The 26,024-nt window shown below is 44.8% G+C and overlaps 1 long non-coding RNA gene across 1 annotated transcript; it reads left to right on the forward strand.

Moving 5' to 3' along the window:
* Positions 1-70: 70 nt before the first annotated feature.
* On the forward strand, positions 71-25,591 carry LOC118291269. The gene is made up of 6 exons (XR_004786590.2): positions 71-226; positions 2,538-2,762; positions 22,874-23,117; positions 23,205-23,380; positions 23,690-23,747; positions 24,485-25,591. It is a non-coding gene; the product is annotated as an uncharacterized LOC118291269 (long non-coding RNA).
* Positions 25,592-26,024: the final 433 nt, after the last annotated feature.

Raw genomic sequence — 26,024 nt, forward strand, 5'->3', positions numbered from 1 at the left:
ACGGAACCACGTCGATGGGTGTTAGCCACGCCCCCACCAGTCCTGTGGGCGGAAGTGTTTCTCCGGGTAGGAAACATGTTAGGAACATGATAGAAACACGTCTGTGTGTGTTTGCAAGTCCTCATAGCAAACGGTTCTGAAAACGGCTTGAACCAAAGATTAAGTCCTAGCCAAGAGACAAGACCGCGTCCGTCCAAGCCCCGAGACACGGGAGAAGGTCTTACAGGTCAGTCTGCAGACAAGCAGCTTGTATATAGTCATGTGACGATGAAGCCTTTAGTGTTCAGCTGCTGAAAGAGAAAGAGTGAAGGACGTTTCAGGTTCACACTTTGAGCCACTAGATGGCAGTATCCGTCCACACTGAGCAGGTCATGATGGCGAGCCACCGGTAGATAGATAGATAGTTTATAATTACTTTATTTATCCCAAGCTGGGAAATTCCGGTGTAACAGCAGCAAGTTTCACACAGCACAGCAGACAAAATATATACAATATATACACAAACAAAAATATACGAATTGCAATTATATATATATATATATATTAATAGTGGACATAGTGCAGTAGTACAATCAGAATACATTACAATACAATACAGAGCTTAGCCGGAGGCTGTCAAAGATTTGTGATGCTGTCTTTACCAGCAGAAAACACTCCCCGTCGGTCAGCCTCAGGGCAGCTGCTGGACGTAATGCATCCTAACTCAAACACAACATCCCCCCATGTGACCTGTACACTAATATCACCTGCAGTGGAATGAAGTGTATCCAGTGCCTTAAAGTACAGAGCATGCTTAACGCTGGAGCACAAAGCATTGCATTGGCCTTGTGCTGAGAAGTCTTTTACAAGCAGGAAACAGAAAAAAAAAAGACTGAAACACAAGTCAGCTGATGTTTTTCTATAGAATCATCCATATGTGGTGATGTTTCTGACCAAATGTGTCAAGACAGTGAAGTGAGGAGTGTTTATTTTTCTCTACCCCTGCACGACGTGTCTAAAACATGCACAATCAATAGCCTGATTTGGAAGTGTCATTATTCCTTCTATCCTGTAAATATTACTTGTATCCATGAATAGAAGAAAACCCCTTCAGTCTTACTCTGAATTTGCTTGGAAAAACAAACTGTTGTGATGATCTGTGCAGCAGGAGTGTGTATACAGTAAATCCCCACCCCACCTCCCAGCACATCTGCTTCAGGCCAACACTGAATCCATCAAGTCTCTCCGCAGTCCTCGTCTGCAGTTCCACAGAGGCAGACACGCCCTTGTAGTGGACTCTGTTTCCACTTGTTCTCTGTGATCCAGGATCTGGATCATGCCCAAGAGCAATGTACCATTCAAAACTGTGACGAGACCGTGCTTCATGTCAGTGCCATGCTGCCACGGCACTGAGTTCAGTCACAGTGCAGTCAGGGTATAAAGCCTTGTAACGCTGGTGAGCCCCTGACCTTTTCTCATGCAGGAGGATCATCTAATATCACAGATAAGTCTGTCAAAGAGCCTTTTAGTTTGTGTTATGGCATTCAGCTCACTGTTCATCTGTTTCGTCACACGCACCAGTGTTGTTGTTGTGTTGTTTTGGGTGAGCTGATGTTCCGGGGACGTCGTTCACCGGACCACATCTCTCGCTCATCATCTCGAGATGGAGGATGTCATGCGTTAGACAGGACACCGACGTGTCTCGCTGAAGTGCTCCTTCTCCTCCAGCCAGTGTGGTAATTGCTCCACAAATCACAAATCCCAAGTACTGCCGGGGAGGGCGGGTCGGGGGGCAGCAGGCCTCACCGCCACTCACCATTTGAGAGTGGGTTGCCATGGTCACATTGTACTCCAGCTTGCCGAGAAGGAGATTAGTCCTAATTAATGCTAATGATGACCCGAGCATTTCACTTGATACAGACAGGTTCAGGCTCAGGTTCAGCTGACTTGATTTGTACCCGTAGGTAGATGTGGTTTGCACACATCACACTTGACATCAAACATGACAGACACTTGAATGTCCCGATTCCGACTGCTTATTTCCTCCATCGCAGCATATTAGCAGCAGCCTTCCCATATTTAACACTGAAGGATTTTGTAAATGTGCAATTTATATTTATTTCAACCTGTGTCTAAGAATCACTCCTCCTTTTAATTTGCCGTGACAGGCCCCCACCGTTTATTTTGACAGAGTTCCCACGTGGAGCGTCTCCTGGCCTTGAACCCACATTCTCTCTACGGCGCTACCTTTTTAATAGCTACTGATTGGAGCCGTTGCACTCAAATAGCTGCGTTCCTGCAGAGCGCCGGCGGGTGCTAGATTCTATTCATCACGCTGGTGATGTAAAAGCTGCTAGAGGGATTTTTTTCTAGAGAGTTTTTTTTACCATTTTGAAGCGCTTAAATCCAACAAGCAGAAAAAACACTGGGTCAGAGGGCAAATGCTTGGAAATGAGACGGTGTGAAAGATATAAGCAAAACAGACAATGTCTTCTCCTGCACAGATTGTTGTGGTTCTAAACTCTCCCTCCACCTCTCTCTTCATCTCTCCTTCTCAGTGGGCGGTGGATTTTCCTCATCAATCTTAGTGCAGTATCTAAGTCTGAGCCTGCGCCCACACCTGGTAGAGGACCGGCCCCCCTCCCACGCCATCATCTCATGCCAATCAGCCTCTCAGCCTTGCTTTGGTTTCCACACCGCTTCTGCCTACAACCGAAGAACTGGTCGGACCAATCACAGCCATTTTTGATGACAACCAGGATGGCTTCCACTGATGTGGAGAGGTCAGTTGAATTCGCTATTTGACATTATTAAATGTGAGATGTACAGGAGTGGCATTTATAAAACAGGTTAAAAAGGACAAGGAAACCACAGCAGCTCATTTGATTTGTAGACAACTACATTTTCTGCAAAAACTAAATTCTAAATTAAAGCATATATGGTTTATATGCTATTTGGGTAAAATAATAAGTTTTAATTCTTTATCACTTCACTGCTTCTGTAGTTATTGCTCTCCTTTATTGGGCAGAATAAACAAAAACAAACTTAACGTCTTAACATGTGACCGTTTGTTATATTGGTCACATGGCAGGCAAACCATTTTCAGTGGTGCTGTAAAGGCTGGTTCATTCGTCATGACAGATATTACTCTGCTGCACTCTGCTGAGTCTTGTCACCAGAAAAGCAGACACGTGGACGTGTCCTTTAAATAAAACATGTACAGAGAAATTCAAATTGGGGCAGCAGCAAGTGCCGTGACTCATGTGCTTTGGTTAAAAAACACAGTTCGGAGATGAATAACCCAACATAATTCCTCCCTGACTCTGGGGGAGGCTCCTATTCTCATCAAGTGTTGTCTTTTTAATGAGATGGAAAAGAGAGCTGCTTTGGCTAATGTGATGTGCTGATCCATCTTTATCAAGCACAACATCAAGAGCCACGGCGGCATCCTCCGCAACTTAACCACTGCCAAGAAAACCAATCAGAGCGTGGAGAGACCCCCCTCCGGCGACCGAGGGATGGTGGGAGGAGGAGGGAATACAGGAGGGGGAAAGAGGATCACACAGAGAGGCAGGGAGAGGAGGAAAAAACTCTTTAACTCACCCTCCATGATATCTCACAAGGACACAGGAAGAACTCCTCCGAGGCACAGAAACTTATCTTTACTGTCCGTCTCACATAAATGCAGCTCTGCCAAATTACAATGAGCCACGATATGTCATACATGGAGGGGGGGAAGTGCTCTTGAGTACATTAAAAACACCAGCTGATTTACTGTGTTTGGTTCTGAGGAGGTTTTAGGGCGGACTGGGGAGACTTTGTAGATCCCAATGTCTCCATATCCTAACATTCAAGGACACTTTATTGTGATACGTGTGGATTTTCTAACCTTGTCGCGTGTTGCCCAAACATCAGCCCAAATCTAGACAACTGCACCTCCCTCCCTGCCTAAACCATTTCGTCAAACTGTTTCCATTAAAAGTGGCTGAATCATCCGTGATCAGCTCCCGTTTGTGGTGTGGATTAGTGGCTCAGTGGAAAATTTAATGAACTTCCTGTGAATTGTGTGTGGTGTGTCTCACTGTGCAGATGCACAGTGAGGGTTTAATGATCTGCCCCTCCTGTGTGAATCAATTCTGCCTCTGCGTCCTGGCCCCATCCGCCATCATTGCTCTCCTTCCTCCTCACAGGTTTGGGCAAGGAGGCTGGGACACTTGAACTGAACAGAGCCATTGTTGACGTGATCAGTAACAGGCCTGAAAAAGGGCCAGTTCTGTCACTGATGTTTATGCTGCTTATCAATACATACAACAGGACATGTATTTTTATGTTACATCAACAGTGCTGGTTTCAATGCAGCTATGATGTGCTTGTCAACACGCGTCATTCATCCTTTCTCCTGCCATGTTGGACCCTCTCTGTATCTATTAATGGAACTGGCCTGATCTCTGATGACGTGACATGTAAAGATGCAAGCTGAGAAGGAGTGGTGTGCACATGGGAAGGAGGGGGGCAGATCCCCTACCGTACACTGTAGTGATTCACGCCCGCTGTCACCCTGCCCTTTATGCAAATGTGAGTGAACTCATCATGGACGTCAATTACGACATTTTGAGTCAATGTGTCAGTAACTCTAATCTGAGTCCAGATCACAGGGGGGGGGGGGGGGCTGCAGGAATGAGCTGGAAATAGCAGCATGTTCCTGTAAGTGCGGAGGCGAAAGGTTGAACTACATGACTGATTTGATGATACCAAGTCTTAGCTATCAATCAGCTGCAGCGCAGTCGGGACGGGTACTGCACCAGTAGATTTAAAACCATGGTCATTGTACTGCGGCTGATAATCCTGCTTTAATAGATTGATCTACCTTTTACAGATGCACGTCAAAGATTTGACGCAGTGGCAGAAGCAGAATTAGAAGTAGTGGCAGCTGAAGTGTTGTGCTAATGATTATTAGCAGTCGTTTTAGAAGAAGCAGTTGTCGTAGTCAGGGGCCAGAGGGGGCCCCAAGGTTAATAATCAGCTTGACTGAAGAAGACGACTGCACGCTGGGAAATGTGCAAGTACTGCAGGACTGAAAAATCTATCAAAATGAATATTTTATCAGACAGGAAATGTTCCTGAGGAACACTGAATGTGATCATTTGTGTCTGTAAAACAACACTCCACAGGTACCTTTAATTACAGCCCAGCAGTACATCAACTCACTATAACCACTGAGTACAGATTTAGTGGCAGCAGAGGTGGTTGGTGGACCATGTTCAGCATCTGACAGAGAAAAGGCACCAAATAGCAGCTGTAGCAGTGATGGGAGCAGTAGCAGAGGCAGCCGTCTGTGGAGATCATCATTCATCCAGGTCATAGTTAGGCTTAGGGAGCAACAGGAGCAACTGGTCTTTTCTTGAAGACGTTTAACCTCTCATCCATTTCCACTACAAACAAAGTCGAGTTGCTCCTGATTCAACACCCTTGTAGTATCGGATAAGTAGAAGGAAGAGTGTTGGTAGTAGTAGTAGAAGTAGCAGAGGTAGCAGAGGTAGCAGAAAGTCTTAGCTGTTATAGTAGTTTAAGCAGCGACTGGAAAATCCCCCAAATTTTCCGCAGTACCAACCCCCCCACCCAACCCCTCATGTGAAACAGAGACTGTCCCCTCCCAAGCTCCAGCGCTGGGCCATGTCAACAACTTAACCTTTCTCATAAATGTGATGTACAGGAGCTGGAACCGATGCTGGCAGGTAGTTTGTGTCTGTAGGACGTGTTTGTACTGTGTGTGTGCGTGTGTGTGTGTGTGTTTGTGTCCCTGTGTAGTGCTCTACTCCTCCGTCCCTGTCTCTCTAATGCAATGAGCTCAGTCATCAGTCTACAGCCAGAGAGGCTGCAAAGTTGCATCAGGCCTCCCATCATTCTCTGTGCTGTCCATCCTCAGTGTGTGTGTGTGTGTGTGTGTGTGTGTGTTTGTGTGTGTGTGTGTGTGTGTGTGTGTGTGTGAGTATGCGATCACGTTTGGAGATATTGTGTGTCTCCCGACACCTGAAGTGACATAGGCTACAACATGTTGATTTATTCATGCCATTAGTTCCTGTGCCAGTGTGGCTGGCAGGGGTGAAAGATGTTTTTTGGAAGGGAAAACAAAACACAAATGAACACGCTGGCAGGCCATTTTAATAAAACACAGCACACATGAAATAGAGGAATCATAGAAGCCCCTGTCCATCACTGAAATATTAATGTGTGTGACTTTTTAGTTTACCCCTTCTGGTTTTACTGCCTGTGCTTGCTGCTTAGTGCACAACAAAGCTCCTGCGCCTGCAGACGTAAACTATATCACTCCATTTTTTCTAGCTACTACAGACTGGCAACAAATAATTATACAAAAAGACCTGTTGCCTCCCCGCTCTTCCTTCTGCACTCAGGGCCAGAGCCCAACCTCTGGATGGTGCGGAGTTTGTAAATTGTGAAGGCTTCAAAAAGGCAAAGGCCGCGGGGGCTGCTTCCCTCTGCTCGTGTGGCGTGAATCACCGGGGAGGTTTGAAGATTCCATTGCGAGCAAACATCAAACACAGCTTTGAATAAAGACCTGCACCGTGGCAGAAGACGGATGGCTGGGGCCGGGACAGAAAGACGGCATTGTTGGTGTGCACACACACATGTGTGCATGACAGTGTCTTCCAACGCGTGGGCACGATTGTGTGGGCACATTCACGGGGCGTTATGAAAGTTTTGGAAGATGTGCGGAAGACGGCGTCCTGACAAGCTGACAGCCAGCGCGTTAAGCAAATCTGACAGGAATTCAATTACGCGACACATCACTTGTCTCTGTGGTGCAAAAGGATGTCAGTCTTTCCTCTCAGCGGTGGCAGTAAAACCCTATTTTGGGCCATTAGATGTCTTTTTTACCATTTTTGCACTTTCCATCTGCTGAGGAAAAGCTGTTTGCTCTTTGAGAAGATTAAAATTAGTCCTCTCCTCACTTAGCATTGGCACATCTAGACTCCTGCTCCTGTCTGATTCAAAACCAAACATGCGTGAGTGGTTGTGTGTCTGTGACTGTGTGTAGGAGTCAGCTGTGGGTTTAAAAGCCCTTTGTTTTCATCTGCTCACTGCTGCTGCTGCTGCTGTTGCGCCTCTGACATGCAAAGTGAGCCGGCTGCTGGTGTTTAAGTCATACGCGAATCTCGGCACACGACCGGAGGGTAAATCCTCAGAGACGCCTAACGCGTCAGAAACGACAACAAAAACATGCTCACTTCGAAGATAATCTGTGAGTGAGATGAGGGACTTTTAATCCCGGGTGGTCAGTGATGGAGACATGTGTCGGCCGGAATATTACAAATCAGGTTTATTGGACCTTAAAGATAAAAAAAAAAAAGGTAACAGTGCTCAAGGTCCATCTTTGCTTTCTTCCTTTTTTGTTAAAGCCAAATAAGGTTGAGCAACACACAGGGTTTGAGCAGTGGTTGACGTGTTTCTGAGGTGAAATCAGGTCAGGCACTTGATTGTGTTTGTCCTAATGACACAGACTGTGCGCCGGCATCCGCGCCGCAGGCTGTTCAGGGATCAGCCTTCCACCCCCAGAGAGTTACTCTTAATCTCCCCCCCGAAGTCCTGATGAGATTTAAGTCGTCACTCTTCAAAACACCGCCAAGAGCAGCTCTGAGGGAGAAGTCGGGCGGGAAAGTAAAAGTGTCTGCACATGAAGAGATTTCGAATCAGACAGGGATTAAATGTCCATGGAAACCTTCGACCATAATCCATCGGTGGCAGTGTTGTTGTTCTTCATCGTTCTTGTACTGGGAGGTCACTTGTCACCTCGCTCATCTACCAAGGCTGTGCTTTACCGTTTGTTACGGCGATTTTCAGGACACTGAGGGGGATTTGGAAGCTCAGATACTGTGGCGTGACCACGCTTCCATCCATTTTAAACGAGATTTTGAAGATGATGGAGAACGTGTTTTCTCCCTGTGTCGCAAGAGATGAGCTGCATTGTTCCTCTGGGGGTGTTTTAGTTTCTGCTACGTAATGTAAAACATGCGTCTCTCCTCTCCCTGAAGCATCCCTGCGCACACGCACAATCATTACCTGATCTCTTGTCACGTCATCCGGTAGACGAACCTGATTGGCTGTGTGTTTCCAGTAAAGCTACACTCAGTTGCCGAGATGTGACCGTCAGCGGCGAAAGGTATGAGGGAGAATTAAATTATAAGAGCACTTGAGGCTGCTGCTCATATAGTACCGACTGAGTGGGTCTAATGACACGTTTCAGTCACAGGGGACCGTCAAGATTCTGCCCCCACGAGCTCTTGAACTCTGTAGAGACTCCGGTGAACACTTTTGTTCCTTGTGGACTTTCAGATTTTTTTTAAATTATGTGATTACCATTCCCTGAGTATCCCTGTTCTTTTACCTTTGTTATCCCTTGTGTTTCTTGGATTTTGAGTTTGTTGCGTCCTGTTTTATTTTGACGACGCTTTCCTGGTGTCTCTTCACTTCCTTTTCCTCTGTGTCTTGTTTTTGTTCTCTTTAATCATCTTGTGGCCGCCCCTGTCCCCAATCTGTTTCACCTGTGCTCCACCCTGGTGTATTTAGGGTGAGGTCGAATTAATCAAATTTGCTTAAGAAGTTTACTAAATCTTGAAATGACCAGGAAGTATTTCATCGGCAGCCATGATAAAAGCTGTTTGATTTCTCTAAATGTTTTATGAAAGTTGCTTCAATGCTTCCTTGCCTATCCCCGTTAGAATAGGGTACACTGGATTTCCCTATGTGAAATGAAAGGATAAATAGACGCCCCACAATTCATTGCAGCTGCGTCATTTCACGTGATGCGCCATGCACGACCATAAACGATTCAATCCGAAGTAGAATACGAAGAAGAAGAGTATGAATATGATCCAGAAGGGATGCACGTCATCATGTAAGTTACCGTTGCCTATGACGCATTTCCATCTGATGTCACATGGTTGTATTTTGCACTGATAAATGCTGGAAGTAGCCGCTGCGCTTTTTGTAGTCCATTTTCGGAAATTTGTGGTTTCACCTTGGCAGACGCACGTCAAGTACATCTGCCGTCGCATAATATGACGTAGTTCAGTGAAAGTGGAGTTTGATTCTCTCAGCAGTGCTGTTGACTTTTCTCAAGTCCTATGGGTCCTCCTTTACACCTTTCCTTGACCTCATGACGTTTTCCACTGAGGTCAAGGAACAGTAGATAGGAAAAGACAATATGAATCCACCCAAAGTGTCCGTGCTCCCAGTCCTCTGTGTCAGTTAACTGTTATGACTCTTGTTCAGTGTTGTCTCTCGGCCGTGTTGGTTTTCCTGGATTGGATTGTTTTATGGTTGACTTCGTTATTTTTTCCTTATTACCTTCTTTTTGTTCCCCCTTCATTCAATACCTTTTTTCCCCCTGCACTTTGCATTTGGGTCCTGCTTTCATCGCAACACCTCACAGAGGACCATGTGATTAAATTCAAAAGTAATAAAATCGCTCAGATGTCAGATCACATCCAGAACACTTTGTGTACAGTGATAATTCACATGGACATTTTGTTATTTGCCAATAAAAAACAGTTTTAAACTTAACGTATAACCACATTTATGAGCAAAGAAGAGTAAAAAGATTTGATCATGTTTAGCAAACATTTTTTTGGAGGGCATTCAGAATTTATTGAGGAGTGGCCTGTTAATACAACATTCCGCACACATAATATCCTAAAGCGGCTTAATTTTAACGCGTTGTAGCTTTAATATCAAATGGATCAAACTCATTTGACACCAGTCTACTCTCAGCGATCAATGATGACAAAGTGAAAAGAAAAAATTTTCTACAAACTCATCAAAAATTCAAATCTCTCATTGACAAAATGATTCGGACTGTTAGTCTGTGGCTCCTCACTGTGCTCAGGTGCGTCGAGTTTGCGTCAGTTCTCCTCCATCTGCAGGAGACTGACCTGACACAGGTGTGGATACAAGGTCCCACAGTTCACACTGCGTGTCAGGACAGAAACCGCTGTTGTCTATGTCCATAAAACTCCCCAATGCTCTAATTTCTCTGTCTGAAGACATTCTGCCTTCATCACAGACGTGTCTGAAGTCGCCCGACTATCAAGCTGCGACCTTTACGCCATGAACATCTAGGCCTTGTGGGATTTAATAAGCAATAGATTGTTTTTTTTCTCTCTCCTAATGACCATATGAGTAAACCAGAGTACGTGCTGTGGACTTCTCAAGTTATTAAATGTCAGTGTGATCAGTGTGATCTTCTCTGTCTATATCTCCCTCCTCTATTGAAAAAGACCGTGGTGCAAGGCGATAACCGGTGTCCGTCACATGCAGCAGATCAGTCGGACCCAGATTAACTTGTCACTCACACACTGTGTCTCTGCCCAGCTGCCGCCAGCTGATAACAGCGGGGAACAATAACCCTAAAACGCATCTTACAAATAAAAGATTGCCTTTGCAAAAAACACTTTTCGCGTCCCACTTCATCATCTTAAAGTTCGCGGTTCAGTCGGGTGTGAACACATCCCGGGGAGAAACCGAGACTATAAAAACCAGAGAGATGTGCTGGTACAGATAAACACACAGACTGTGGGGAAGCAAAGCCGCTTTTTTTCGCACCCCGGGGGGATTTATAAAAAAGAGAGGGAGAGAAAAAGGGTTTTTCCCATACGGAGTGAAGTGGTGTTTGTTGTGAGCTGTCGGACGTCCACTTCACTGAGGTAAACGGCGTCGTAAAAAAAACCAACACATCCACTAAACAAACAATGCCATAAAGCAGTGCAGATAAGGAAGCTAATTGCTGTGTGTGCTAAATCATAAAGCGAAAGCCCCGGTGTTTGTGAAGTTTCACTGGTGCTCCACAGGAAGGTGACTGCCTCTGCCCGCTGGCTCCGTGCGTTCTTTATTAAAGCACCGTTGTTTGGATTTGGCCCCCGCAGCTGTTTATGCATTCTCCCACCCACAACATCCTCTGATGATGAGCGTGGATTATTGCCAGCTGATCGGATCAATATTAATTACAGCAGAATTACCAGGACGCTGCTCATCGTCGGCAGCTCTCGGCCTGTAGCTTCCTGTCTCCTTTTCTAAGCATCAGAAGGACGTGCCGCGACAAAACCCTCAGAGATTTTGACAGGGGCCGGCCGGCCGGCTTCTAAACTCCGTGTCCTGCACTGCAACTCCTCTCCGCTCCTGCCCTCCATCCAGAGCTCCATGTCCAGTGGAGCTGACCCTTTTCAGCTGATGACTCATGCTCTCTCTCTCTGTGCTCCTGTTGTGGTGAGTCAGCAGACAATCACCCCCCATCGCTCCAAATATCATGACCTGTCAGCTGAGAGGAAAAAACAGAAGCTCCACCTGTGTTCAGGGCGGAATCTGCCTTTATGATGGAGGGTATTTTGTTTTGGGCTGTCGTAAAGTATGCTGCTGTTTCCTGTCAGCGACTGACCTCTGACTGACCGATTATGTGTATTTTGCACATTACAGCAAGTAGTCCTGTTCTACTAGAGCCTGGATTAAGATGATAAACCTGTTAAAGGACAAAATATGGACACCTTAATATACAACAGCCTGTCTGCAGGTTTCTGCTACAGTAGGAAGATGTACTAAAAAAAGGCCTCGGGCTATTTCCTCAACAGTCTTCACAGTGAAACACCACAGGCCGAACAGTTGTTACTAACGGCTATTGTTAGGTTCCAGGTGTCCCGCTGAGACAACGTGAAAGAAGACCCAGCAGAACCAGAAACTGAACTGGCTGCAGGTTTTAATAGCAACATGAATATATTCAAAAGGTCACGCTTAAAATTCCTGTCCGACCTCTTTTTTCCCCATTTTGTCGCCACATGAGCGTCTGTGAGCATGTGCACCATCATTATTATAATGATCATTATAAGCAAATTTGTGTAAAACAATGTGCTTTAGACACAGCTCACGATAAGGGCAGAGATACCGGAATAAAATCGAATGTCAACGATAGAAACAAGGCGGAAAAGCTGAATCCAATGAGGTCACCTGCGCCACTGTCCTGCAGTGATGCAGTCATGCATCGAAACATGCAGGGCAGCAGGCCCTCTACGGTCCGTATACTGTATGTAGAGTTGGGCTTACGCATTTGTATGCACACACTGTCTACATATGAGTTTGTGTTTGCAGTGGATGTGTCTTGATTAAAGGCATTGTGGTCCTGGTGTCGACGTGGTTAACATAGTGACGTGCTGAAAGGTGAAAGTCACTGCAGCGCTGCTTTGATGTGTAGCTGAGTCGACCTTAACCTCGTCACCTACCTCCGTCTGTCCCCGACTCACAAACAGGAGGCCACGGCGTGTTCCTCGGCGTCCAGACACTGAACCGTCTGAGTCTTGCCTGTCTCCATGGGAACAAATATTAAGTTGTTGAGTTTCTGAACTGGGTAAATTACAGCCTTGTGTACAACGTGCTGTCACTGATTGGCTGATTGCTATATTTCAACTTTTCTTGCTGCCAGATTGTTTGGATTGTGTCTCTATGGGTTTTTTTTATCAGCCCGTGCACAGGTGGCGTTTGTCACAGCCCTCCTGGAACAGGGCCATTCTCCTCCTACACTTTCTGTTTTCATGTCTTCTGCTATTCTTCACTTGCCACTGATTTCACACCTGTCTCCGTGCAGCTCGCACTGACGTAAGAATAAATTCAGAGTCCTTCGGGGACATGAAATGCAGCTTGTAAGAGCGCTTCAAGTTCCCCTCCATCATCATTCTTTTGATCATTGACTTGAACATTTTCTTTGCGTCAAACAGGTTTTCTTTACTCGTGTCTCTTTCTTTCTGTGCTCTACAACTGTTTTCATTTGGTATCATGCTGCTTCCATTCTTTTTCAGTGAAACCTTTGATTAACAGCTTTTATTATTGATTTTATGTGTAAAGCAGCCATCATACAAAGTGGTAGAACAAGGCTAAGATTAACATAAAGGAAACCAATTTAAATGCAACCAAAACCTATAGTTACTACATGATTCTTAGCCCGATTTTCACATTTTTGAAGTCAGCACATGATCTGCAGTTGCCATTTGCTATGTGTGAACTATTCAAAGAAGCGATTCGCTCCACTGTGCACCATGAAGGAGAAAAACAACCGATAGAGGGCGTGACTCATGTGACATTTAAAGTTAATCTCATCACCCGCTGAGATACGTGCAGCTGCTGACTGCGATCTCATGTAACTGTGAGTCTGACCTGGATGCGTCTCCTCCTCAGAGAGGAAAAGTGATATCCTCTAGTCAAATTCTACACCTCTGACGGGCCTGGAAAAAGACCCTGAAAATGACTGTCCAATATGGATCACAGATCATGCTGTCCCCGTGACAGAAACAATCCCTATACTGACCAAACAACAAACATGTGGTGTGTAGATCTGAGCAAAGAGCAGACATTAGACTGATTTTATGAATAGTTTAAGCGGAAAAAGAGAACAATTTGGCGTAAACTTGTCATTATGATGTTAATACTGACTCCACAGTGTAATGGCAATTGGTCCCCAATAAGCCTTGCTTTCACCATCTTATTCTGTAGGCCTCTGGGGTGCGTTTTTTGTGGGGAAATGAAAACGTTGCCGTTTGCTTAACCAAAACATGGAATAGAATATTGTTCTCCCAGTATCCATACAGAAATGGCAGATGGCCAAATTGACAAAAACAACTCAACCGTAACCCAAAAAGGCTGTATATAAAGATGGACGACGTGTCTCCACATTCTTCCACTGTACAAAAGACACATAAAATATTAATAGGGTCTATAAATATTAGACTAACAACTATTATTGTACTGTGGCACTCAAAAAGTGCTGGTCTGAACTAATGAATTATATAAATCATTTTAAATGTTATGAGATCGATGGTGTAACTTTGTCAACATCGTGTGGATAAAACCTCTGTGGTTTGAGTCCCTCAGTCTGCAAATGTTGATGACAGCTTACATTGAGCCACAAGTCTTCACCTCCCTGAGGTTTAATATGGCAGCACATGGTTGTCATCAGAGGAGGTCAGCGCTTGAGGCAAAACCGCGGCGTGTCCTGTTGGCTGTACGTCTGCCCCCACCCTCCGTTAAAGGGGTGGAGGGGCGAGGGATTGCAAGAGGACTTTTAAAACTTTATCTAACTGTATTGTTGTGTTAAAGGGACACTCCACCCATTTTTAGGCCGGCACTCATTCTGTGAAAATGGTGCTGGAATGTTTACTGGATGTTGTGGCACAACATTTGATCATGTCAACTTTGTTTTTAAGGTTTTATTTTTGGCGGACTGGTCTAGATACTACAATACCTTTGAGCCTCAGCTGCTGTTACCAGGGAGAAGGAGCCAGTAGCACTTGTTACAGGGTTTTGGAACTTGACCAATGCCGAGTAAAAAAGAATCTGGATGTCCCGTCTCATCCACTTTGATTTGATTTCACTTCAGCTTCGATTGGATGTTTGCACACACACACACAAACACACGCTCATGGCCAGTTGTTGCAGCGTGGCAGAGGTGGTTGTGACTGATCTTCCTAATGCACCCTCCTCTGCAGAGGTCATAAATTAGTCTGAGATACGGAGCGAGCTGCCGCTGCCAACCTCATCTGCAAAGTGAGTGAAGTGGAGCAGAGAGGTGCGGCCTGAGATGCAGCGTCAGGCTGTTCTCAGCACCGACGTCTGGTTCGTCTGCAGCTCCGACTCAGAAATGAGATATTAAATTCTCGCTTTGCTCCACAGATACAACTGCATCCAGCTCCCTCTGCAGATAGTGTTGCCTGATTGGCCCTCTTTTAATATTAATTAGAATTTCAGTAAAACATTTATTGGATTGCCATTATTATGGAGGGAGAAAGATAAGGAGCTCTTTTGTCTGAGAGGATTTTCTTGGCTTTGCACGGGAGAAGGAAAAAGAGATACGACATGAAGCAGACATTTCTTTGTCTTATTTTCAATTGTAATTTCATTTCTCTTACCATTTGAGCCATTATGTCTTTCTATTATGTTGCCAAATGGACTCTTTGTTTGGTTTGATTGGTAGTTAATTGCACGCTGACTGATGTAAACTCGACAAATGAAGCTTTTCTGGTCCAAAACATCTGTTCAAGTCAATTTTCACCATCAACTCAAATAATTCACAGGGGGTAGATTAAATTATCAACTCACAAGAAAAGAGACCTTTCCATCACAACATGTGTCGGCTGTTTAGGCTCAGGATTAGGCCCTGCTCCCTTCTGTGTCTGAATTACGTTTCCATTTTCAGTTTTTTTGATGAAGCAGCAGCATTCAGTGTTTCCTCAGCAGAAGATGAAGGAAGTCAGTCAAGATTATGCCTGCTCCTCTTCCTGACTCATTACAGCTTCGGTCCTGATACGCATCAACAGGCGGACCTGATCAAGCTCGGAAAGATCTTTATCAACCCATCCGACCTTTCTCACTTCATCTAAAGTAGAAGCTTCAGGCTTCTAATGCTCATCCCTGGACACCAAACCTCTGCGTCCCAATGTGTGCATCCCAATGCACACATCATATTCTCTCATTAACTAACAGTGTCCTGGGAGATGTTTCCCTCTTCCAAAAGCTTGTTTCAGCATTCCTTCCCATCATGCATCTGAACGCTCCCCGCTCGCCGTCTGCTGCAGACACACTTAAGATAATGAATAGCTGGAGGAGGCTGGCTTTCTTTAGTGCAGCACAGCAAAAGGCTACTAAGTCTGAATCCACCAGACCAAAAAAAAGAAAATCTTCCCAGCAGCGTCTGATTGGACTGTGCTAATCATCACTCTGAATCGATGCTTATGCGGTCGCCAGTATTTCAAAAGGCCACCCGACGAATTGTCTTTATTCACGTCTTCTCCTGTGACTGAGACTCCGTAGGAAGGTCGCAGCTTTTACAGAACAGCCGCGGAGCCGTTTGCGCTCATTGCCAAAGAGTGAAATAGGTAAATGTCGACCGAGACAGACCGGGGCTGTGGAGGACCTTTGGAAAAAGGCTGATGAATCCATTGCGTTTTGGCTGTCATCGTATTAATCTGCCAAGGTTTTGTTGGCATCGTTTTGCTAATTTTGTTTGAACATTTACTAATGAATTCATCACAGCTCAGCCAAATGGTGGCTATTGGCATTTTAATAAGGGCTTTTTTGAGCTACAAGAAAAAACATTTGCTGCAGGCTGGGGGCTAATGTGTATATTAAGACCTTTTTTGGCCTTCTTGGTTTTCTCTGTTCACAAGTTATTACAGACTCGTGTTGAGTGGCGACGGATACGACCATTGAAAACCATTGAAAACCGATGTGCCAACAGTCTCTTTTATGAGTATTATTCATGGGTTAAATTCATTATTTCACATCCTTGAAGGTGGGTGATAAAGGTGTCCAGACTTTTTGTCCCTGTCATGGATCAAACATATTCAATCTGCAATTTCCCACAATGCAGCTGGATTGCATCTCTTCATCAGACCCTACCTCCCTCTAAAGCTGAAACACCACAAAGACATCTTTTCTCAAACTTTGGAACGTTCCCTTCAGAAACGCAGAAGTTGTTTGTCCAACATGACTGAAGCTCTCTGCCTTTATATCACACCAAACTATCTGTTATCTTATCATGGACGGATTTCAACCTCAAACACAAACTCTTAATCGTAGAAGGTGGCAGCTCATGATGTCGGGACTGTGTCACGTTTGTCTGTTTAACTGTTTGTAAAAAGCCTGTCAACGATATGAACCGAAGCTTCCGGTGGAAAAAAATGACACGCTGCCGTGCTGCTGTTGTTGTTGTGCATCTGGAGACACTGTTCACGTTCAGGGCTGTTTCAAGGGATTCTGTATTCTAGTTTTGTGAACAAACCAACACATTTTTTCTTTCAAGTAGAATCCGATAACTGGTTGTAAAATTGTTCTAGCTAGAGAAACACTACAGACTCACCTCTGTTACTGTCACAGTCTACTCAAAACTTGTTTGTATTCATTTCTGCATGGGGTCATTGCATATAATCAAATGCAACACAAAGGATTGACTGTGTGTCGCTGAACACAGTGCTCCCACATCCTGTCTGAATCCACCCTCGCGCAAGCAGATGTCGAAAAAAACCTCTGAGTTGAGGTGAATTGTTTTTCCCTGCCGCACAGCTACACTAGATCTCAGGGCTTCTCCCACCCAGAGTCTTTGTCCTGCACTCCGTGGCTTCAAAGGTGCTCAGCCCCGGAAACCTCTGCGTGTTTAAAATTCCAGATACACTAAGAGGCACAGACCCAACGAATACCGAGGGAAAATAACGCTGGAGAAATAAAATAACAGTCGGAAACTGAGGTGAACGTCCAGCCTGCGGGGAGGGGAACTTATCTAAATCTAAAACAGCCTTGAAGGTTTCAGCGACAGAGGCCAGTGGAAATCTGCACATTTAATTCATCACATTATAAGCCGTTTTGAAAATAATTTCTCATCTTCTCCCTTTTTTGGCAGATTTTGGGGGGGTGTTGTGGGTGTGTGACAGAGGTGAGGTCCTGAGGTGAACCACAAAGCACACACTTAAATCCTTCTCTTTTTTGTTGTTGTTGAACAGTTTCCTTCACATTTCTATAGACACAGCTGCGGCGGACCAGCCCATCAGGCTGTTGACACTATTACAGCAACTAACCCAGATTTGCACAACGTAAACTGTCTGCAGCGAACGCCTGAAATGGGTCAGGGGATATTTGGGGACAAGACAGAGCTCGCGGGGGGGACGGAGGGGGACGGAGGATTCAGAGGGATTTGAAGAAGCTGTGTGTTTCATCACCATTTGTTATTGAAGCTGGGGGGATTATTGGGCAAGGCTTGCATTTTTTATCACCCTTTCCAGCATTATGGAGCATGGATTTTTATAGTATCACAGGTCAAATTAGGCCAAAAGGGTGAAGCGCTGTAAAATGCACAGGGTTCTCTTAAGGTCGGAAACTTGCTGTGGGCGGATTTCATTATGAGTTCTCTGGTAAGTCGGTGTTCCCGGACTTGAAAACCAAAAAAGCGTCACATTTTAACAACAAAGTGATTTTACAAAGTCAGTCCAATCAAAATCATTAAGAAAAACAGAGACCTTTTTCATCATCATTCATCTTTGTCTGTGCAGTGTGAAGAAGTACTCCTATTAACTTAAGCCTTAATGTACAAATGTAAGTCCAGCTGCGGAATGTACTCTGAAAAGTACTTATGTTTCAGACTGACCCTTTCAGGTCAGGACACTATAAACATGTCCTCCCCCTGATTCCTGCGGAGGTTTAACAAGATGACAGCAAATAAAAAACATGCACACACAGAGTTTGTCGGCACTCAGAGGAAGACACAGTCGTCTGAGGAGAAAACACGTGTCTCTGACCTGACGTGACCCGAGACACCGTCACCAGGCAGCTCAGTTTACTCTCTAGTTGCCATGAGCGCATTCCTAATTACGAGCTCATCACAATCAACAGTTTCCTGTGACATTAGATGAACTCTGTTTATTCTGTCCGGAAATGAGACAAAAACATGTGAAATTCAGTAATGTGCATTATAATTACACAAACGGAAGAAAAAAAATAAGATACAGAAACAATCGAAATGCAGGGTCATTTCGATTGTTTCTGTATCTTATTTTTTTTACTGACTTTTCTTGGCTTTTATTTTATTTCCAGTTCGAGCATTGACTGTTTGTGTGCCTGAAACATGTATTCTCTCGAATGACTCTTTAGATTCAAGTCTTCTTCAATACAGCAGGATGTTCAACTACTAAATTATGGTCCCAGTTTGAGTAAAATAGACGATAAAGCACAGTATGCATTGGGGGCTTGGATACTGTGTGATTGACAGCTAGTACCATCCAATGGGTGCAGGTCTCAGTCAGGCCCAAACCCTGCTCCTCCAAATATGGTTACATCTGATTTAAAAAAAAACAAGATGGCGCTGGCCAAAATGCTAAACTAAAAGCATCAAAATGGCCAATCACAAACCAATGGATGACGCCATGTTGGGTTGCCACTTGAATTCGAGCCACACTTTGTTATAAATATTGCTGGGTGTGTACAATGTTCACAACAGTCTCTGTGAATGGAAGGAATTAGGCACATTAGAGTTTGTTCGTTGAATAAATTGTGGTTCAGGTCTGTAAAGGCCTCAGACTTCAGGACGCACAGCCGCTGGTCAGACTGTGACACTGTGTCCGTCTCCACAGCGCACTGCTGGACATGAACAAAACATCGCACAAACACACACACATTCACTAACATACAGAGACACATACACACGGTCGCTTCTCGCCCTGGTGCTTCCTCCACCACTGAAACACAAGTGAGTGCGAGGCCAGATGGAGGCTCAGCGTGGGCTGCTGGCCTTTCACACTCACTGCTTCTTCTCCTTCTCCAACCCTTCTCCCTCCCTCTCTCTTTCCTCGTCCCGCTCACCTCTTTCCTCTGCTCCTTCTCTCTCTCCTTTCTGTCACTGCATCCTCAGCCGCACCCTTTCTGTCTGACCTTTTTATTTGTTCTCTGCGATTACAGGCCTTTTCTTTGTGCAAACAATACGCCACAATGGCCGATTGTGTCGAGGAAAATGTTCGCCTCACAATGAGCTGAGATTTTTCTGAAGACTCTCTTTGACTCGTACATTGGAAGGTCAGGAGCGGGAGGGGGGATCACATCTATCTGGGGCCTGAGGGGATCAAACTGCTACAAGTACAATTCTGGGTATTATTATTATTATTATTATTATTACTATTCAGGACAGACAGAATAGATGGACGCACTCAACTCTGTTCAATTGACTTTTGAAGTCAAAACAATTCAGATAGTATTTATTCTTATGTTTGTTGTGTGAAAGATTTTTACTTTGTCCCTGAATGTTTCTGTAGCCTTTGGATAGATAGGGGCCCTGAGCAACAACCAGGAAGAGCACTTTCTCTCTGGCTCTCGTCTTCCTTAATCAAATCAGAGGCAAAAAAAGGGGGCGGGGGGGGGGGGGGGGGGGGGGGGGGGGGGGGGATGCTTAGTCCTCCACCTCTGGGTTGCTTGTGCTGTAAATATTGATTACAGGTTAAAACCAATTAGAATAATGGAGCAGAAACCATGCAGGCTCTGCCACAATATTCTTGGCTTTGGAGTTCGGCTTGTAGAGTAACGATGGTGGGGAAAGCTTCTGATTTTAAAGAGCACGCAGTGTCTGACCAAAATAAGCCCTTTAATACATCTACCAGAGGAAAATGCACGTAATACACCATCGATCAGCGTCCTGAGCAAGGGAAATCTCCCCTAGAGCGAAAACTACACGTGGAAGTGTTTCGGGAAACCAACTGCCCGAAAAACACCAGCGCTTTAATTAGTGGAGACAAGAAAAGGGGTTTAAAGTCGCAGTCGTCTCTAAGACACTGAGTAATAACGTATTAACATAAGTGGACCGGTTAGGTCACTGTGGTCTGTTTGTACTGGCAACACTTAAAGTCAATTTACAACCGTTTGTCCATGAATTGCCTTTAAACCATCTAATAACTACTCTGTTTATCCAGCTAACGTTTTCAACTGTTGCATTACTTCATCTGAATGGTCTCGTTTCAGCATGTGTCCTTTATTTTTAGCCATTTGTTGGTATGGTTGGATAATGTTGGCATGTCTGTGTTCAAATTAAACTGCACTCTTTGCGTTTCGGACGTGCCCTGGGTTTGCTCAGGTTTTTACACAACGCCAGTGAAGATGTAGGGAGAACAGTGGGGCTGTTCCATGTGAGTTGGTGGGACGGGGGCTGCGTTCCTGACAGCATATCAGGACATAATCTCTAATGGAGGCCAGGCTGCAGATGGCAGACGCTCCAGGGGATCTGATTCGAAGCGGAGCACGGCGAGCAGTCCAGTTCTGTCTTATAACGTGTCATACAGCTCAGGGGCAAAAGCCACACACACACACAAACGTTCGCTTGCTCTCTATACACAGGCTCTGTGTCTAAATGTCATATAAATATTTAAAGTCTGATCGGGGGGGGGACACTCGGAGGCTCCCAGAGGAGTCCCAATTCCATTTTATAGCTCTCAGTGAATCCACATTCCCTCAGATGAGAGTGTGATGGAGTCACTTTCTTTATCAATGCAACCATTCAATCAGCTGCACAGTGGGAGGGCTCTCTGCCACGGGCTTCACAGCCCGCACTGGGATGAAAAAAATAATCCACACTAGATAAATCTGAGCTCAGTCTGATTTTATTTTTTAAAATGGAAACTTGGAATGGAAACCGATCTCAACCAAGCACCCCCTGATTTTCTAGGTCGCAGCGACCTTGGGGTGTAAATAAATAACACAGGTCCTCCTCCAGTGAGAAGTGTGGGACTGTGAGCGATGCTAGTTTTCATACTGAGACCGTGTGATGATCCCCTCTCCGTGTGCGTGGAGGGCTCACAGCTCAGCTCTGGTTGTAAAAACAAATCTACACTGCTTGTCTATTCAGTCCCAGCGCCGGCAGGAATGTAAACTCTCACCTTAAATAAACACGGGGACCCCGTGGTGCCCCCAAGTGCCGCCGATAACCCCCACACCATGCATCATAGTCTGATACATGGCTGCTCTCAGACTCGCAACAGTGTTCGGCATGGGGTGTAGAAGTGCAGCCATGTGGGATTGTACATATTAGCTTACATTTTGTGTAAACATGTCCGTATACATGTGTCCTTCACTTGATTTACCTGTGTGTGTGTGTGTGTGTGTGTGTGTGTGTGTGTGTGTGTCCGCTCATCTTTACAACAACAGATCACACACCACTACTCACAGAAAGCCTGGACGTGCTCTGGATCAATCCTTTTTCAAGCTACAGTCACTTGTTCTTTGTCCTGTAGTTTAGATTCAGGTTTTAAAAGACAAATCTTGTCATGGATTCAGTTTTTGTATAACATAAAGAGTGGAACGATATGTTTCCGACTGGTTTTTGTCCTGGTCACAGACACAGGAACTGTGATCCGCTCGTGTAAAGTTGCTTCCAGCTGTGAAAGAGAAAGAGGAAGTGTCAGTTGTGGAGAGAGATTTATTCAGCACCGCAGTCAAACGTCCCAGCTGAAGCTGAAAGTGTTGCCCACGGCGACCGTGTGGAGTTTTGCTGTGCTCCTTTACTGAACTTCATAAATCCCCTTTGCAGACAGTTCTCATATCATGGCTGCTGGTAAATATGCCGCCGCCGTTAGCAGGTAGCAGAAGTGTTCCGCAGACTGGAGCAGCTTGTGTTGAACATGTGCTGCGGCCACAACGCCTTTTCAAGGCTGCCCTATAACAACTGTGCTGTTTGAACAGCTGGATGTGGAGAGGTGGACATTATCACACTTATATAATCCACAACTGCTGAGCCACTTCCTCGCCGCTGCTGCACACGAAAACGTCCACCCTCAGCTGGTTTCAACAGGCAGCCTCATCACGGCACGGGTCATTTCAGCTACAGACTATAGAAAGTAATGGATGCCAGCAGCCTGAACATTAACATTAACATTAACATTAACATAAACATAAACATAAACATACACATAAACATGCAGTACTTTGAGGAAGTGGACAGCAGGATTAGGTGTAAATGACATTATAATGTTTAGTATATATATATATATATATAAAGAGCAACCTCTTTATTTGCTTTTTAAAGCCCTTTATTCAGTATTGTAAATTATGCAACCATGAAAATGTCTCTATACATAATTGCTGTGGTTCTAGGTTGAGGAACTGTAACATGACCTCTCCTGACCTGTGTCGTTTCATCACCGTGTCTGTTGAATTCAGGCAAGACGGCTGTTATGAATTAGATATGTTCCTGTTTAAAATTGAAAGACCGTCTTTACGTCTTCCACCTTCCGCCGATGAGACATCAGCAAGCCTTTGCTGTCAATACGTGCTGCTCTATTGAGCACTAGCTGAAACTTGTGTTGCCCTTTATTCACAGCTGTTTAACTGGATATAAGTCCTGGCTGTGGCCCTGCACACATGGAATTCTAAAACATGGAACAACAGCGGAATGAAAGGATGCGTGGAAGCTCAGCGACCAGAATGTGCAGGCTGATCCAAGTACAAATGCATTTTTGTGGTAGAACATATAGAAAGCGGCTGACAGACGAATCCCATTTGATCACTCCACATACGCCAAGAAAGAAACAGTCAGAAGATATTTCCTGGAAGAGAAATAGGAGGTTTGTTGCTGATATAATCAGACACATGTGCTGTGTATACTGCACCATACATACCAAGTGCAGATGTATGATTGTCACTCTGAGCAGGAACCATCTGGGACCAATGTTCTGTTGTAACTGATCGCTGGACAGGCTGGGACGCCCTGTGACCAGAGTTCACCCTCCCACCTGGCCGTATGGATGATTCTCCTCCTTCTCCGCACTCTCTCAGCAGACTGCAGCAACAGATGGATAAGACGAGAACCGTTAAGACTGCGTTTGGGGTGAGAGGCAGATAACTACTTCTTACAAAATGTGCTCTTACACAACCAGCCCCACCGGTCATTTAAGATTCATTATTAGTCAAAGACAAGACTTTGAGCAGCGAGGTCAGTCTGAGTGTTTGTAAGGGCAAAGAGGATAATGATACGCTGCTGATGGATAAAATGATGAATTAATGGCTGTGAATGTGTGAAATGATCCTAAAATAATTTTAAGGAGTGATGATGCTGTCAGAAATGATGCAGGGGCTGGTGAGGGAGACTAAGAAAGATCAGTTCCTATAAACCCTCATGAAAATTTCCTTTTCACAGGAAACACTGATGTGAAGTCCTGCAGGGCAGACAAGGTTGGGCTTCATTGATGTGACGGGTAGGTCACACACAAAAAAAGTTGCTGATGACTAGAACAGTGACAATGTTATATTTTCACAGAAAGACCTGCATGCATCTGCATAGTGAAACATTATCCTTTAGATTAGAATATCCCTTTGCAAATATCACTCTCTTCTTTTCCACTTGTTATCCACAGCAGGTTGAATCCTCAAAATGTGTTTTCATTCATAGAAAGATAAAATGTTGGCTATGTTATGTTTAAATCCACACATAACTCACGTTCCAGCCAAAAAGGAGAAAAAAGACAGGAAGTAGACATTTGTGAGATCTGAAACCCTAAACCTAAAAGCAAACAGGTTAGAAACCCTTTGGCCTGGCGAGGGAACTACTCCACTTGGTGTGTTGCTCAGGTCACACTCACTCAAGGTGAAACTAGAACTTTGGTGACCACAACACAAATTAGGCAGAATTTTGAAAGTTTTATCCACTAAAACTAGGCCCAAACTAGCAATTATTGTGTGACTAAAATGTGACTAAACTGATTTTCGTGAAAAGACCGTAGGACTAAAAGTAAACCAGGTAAAATCAGTCGACGTTGAAGCCACAGATTCTTAGCCTTTAAATACACCATCTAACATTAACACCTTTGCTCGCTTGTGTGAGCTACTGTATCATCATGTTCTTGCTCTGTTGTGTGACCTTTAAAAGGCAAGTAATGTGTCCTCAGTGTGTCCTTTGAATAAATGACTCACTGAGCCAATCTCCTATATAAAGGATAGGCAGCGTGAAGGCAGCGGTATGCTTTGCGCGTCGCAGTTGACCTGGTGCTTCTGCAGTAATGAGCACCGACCTGCCGTCCGGCCGGATGGGACCGTGGCTCGGTGAACTGGCGACTGTCAGGAAGATGCACGGAGCTTTAACGGTGTGAGACTAGACAAGTGTTTGAACGTGAGTGAGAGTGTGATGAGGTGGCGATGAAGTCAGCGGAAACCTCATCAGGGACATGTCAAGAGGCAAAGGCAGGACATGGCTGATGCGCCGCCATTCACCAGCCCCGCCCCACTTAGATCTGCAGACCACTCGCCCTTGACAGACCGGCCTTGAGACGCCCAGAGTATTGTCAGGAGTTTGAGTTTACTCTGCAACATCGACGCGGCTACACGGAACAAGACAACTCTCGACTGAATAAATTCTGAACCCATACCTTCAGCCGAGGCACAGTTCAGTGCTCGGATTCGGCTGAACTGCCTCCATCGACCTCCCACTGAGACACACAGTAGCAGTTCCTACCTGGTGAATGCCATGTTTGTCGACTGAAATTCGTTTTCCTGTAAATTCACAATGAGCCTGGTAAAAATATACAGTATAGCAGGGCTCGTAGGAGTGGAGAAGATGGGACTCCTGACAACCTCCGGCAGAGTGTCTGGGGCTGATAACACCCACGAACCCCCCAGTGTGTCCAGTTGTTCAAGGTTTCCCAGGGTTTGGACATAAAAGTACAGTCCCTGAATGCAGCAGCTTGATTTTTATGCCACAGTGTACTCTGACTCTATAAAATCCTCCTGTCCTCCCATAACTGGCACTGCTACACATGCAGCAGTGTATTAGGGTTTTTTATTGATGATGATTAGGTGCTTTTCTTCTCCTCCTGCCTTCCTGCCTGCAGCCAGCGACACAAACTATAGGAGGTTAATGTCCTTTCATAATGGTGGCTCCATCACTCCTCTCTGCGTATTAAGATTAGGTTTATTATTATTGCTCTCATAGGTGCACTGTCATCGTAAAAGTTCCCCCAATTCAGTGATGCACGAGCAGCAGGTTTTCGGGGTGTGCTCAAACAGTTTGCCTGAAGGGGAAATAAAAAAAATAACTGAAGAGCAACCTGTTGTTTTATGATGCTTTTTTATATTTGTCCGAAAAGAAACTTTGGATGACTTTCAGCTCTCATGAAAAAACCTTTAAAAAAAATTCTACTGAACGCGACCTAACAAGTATCAGTGGCAGCTTTAAAAGGCACTTTACAAATTTAAACAATGTTGTTGAAAAGATGAGAAAAGAATAAAAGAAAGTTGAAATTTCCCTCTAATTTGTTAAAAGTCACCACTTCTCTAAAGATGCTTTCAGTGTTCGGACTCCATATTCTATTTGTCAGACAATCATCATGTATCAGTTTGTCAATCTTGGTCGGAGGATAATAGGAAAAATATGAAGAATACATAGTATCTAGAAAATTCTACTACATTACTGCCCGACAAGAAAATGAAGAACAGACTTTTCGAGCAAGGACCTCATCTTTATATCTACATTAAATTCA

This window comes from Scophthalmus maximus, chromosome 21 (genome assembly GCF_022379125.1).
Source record: "Scophthalmus maximus strain ysfricsl-2021 chromosome 21, ASM2237912v1, whole genome shotgun sequence".
NCBI classification, from domain to species: Eukaryota; Metazoa; Chordata; class Actinopteri; order Pleuronectiformes; family Scophthalmidae; genus Scophthalmus; species Scophthalmus maximus.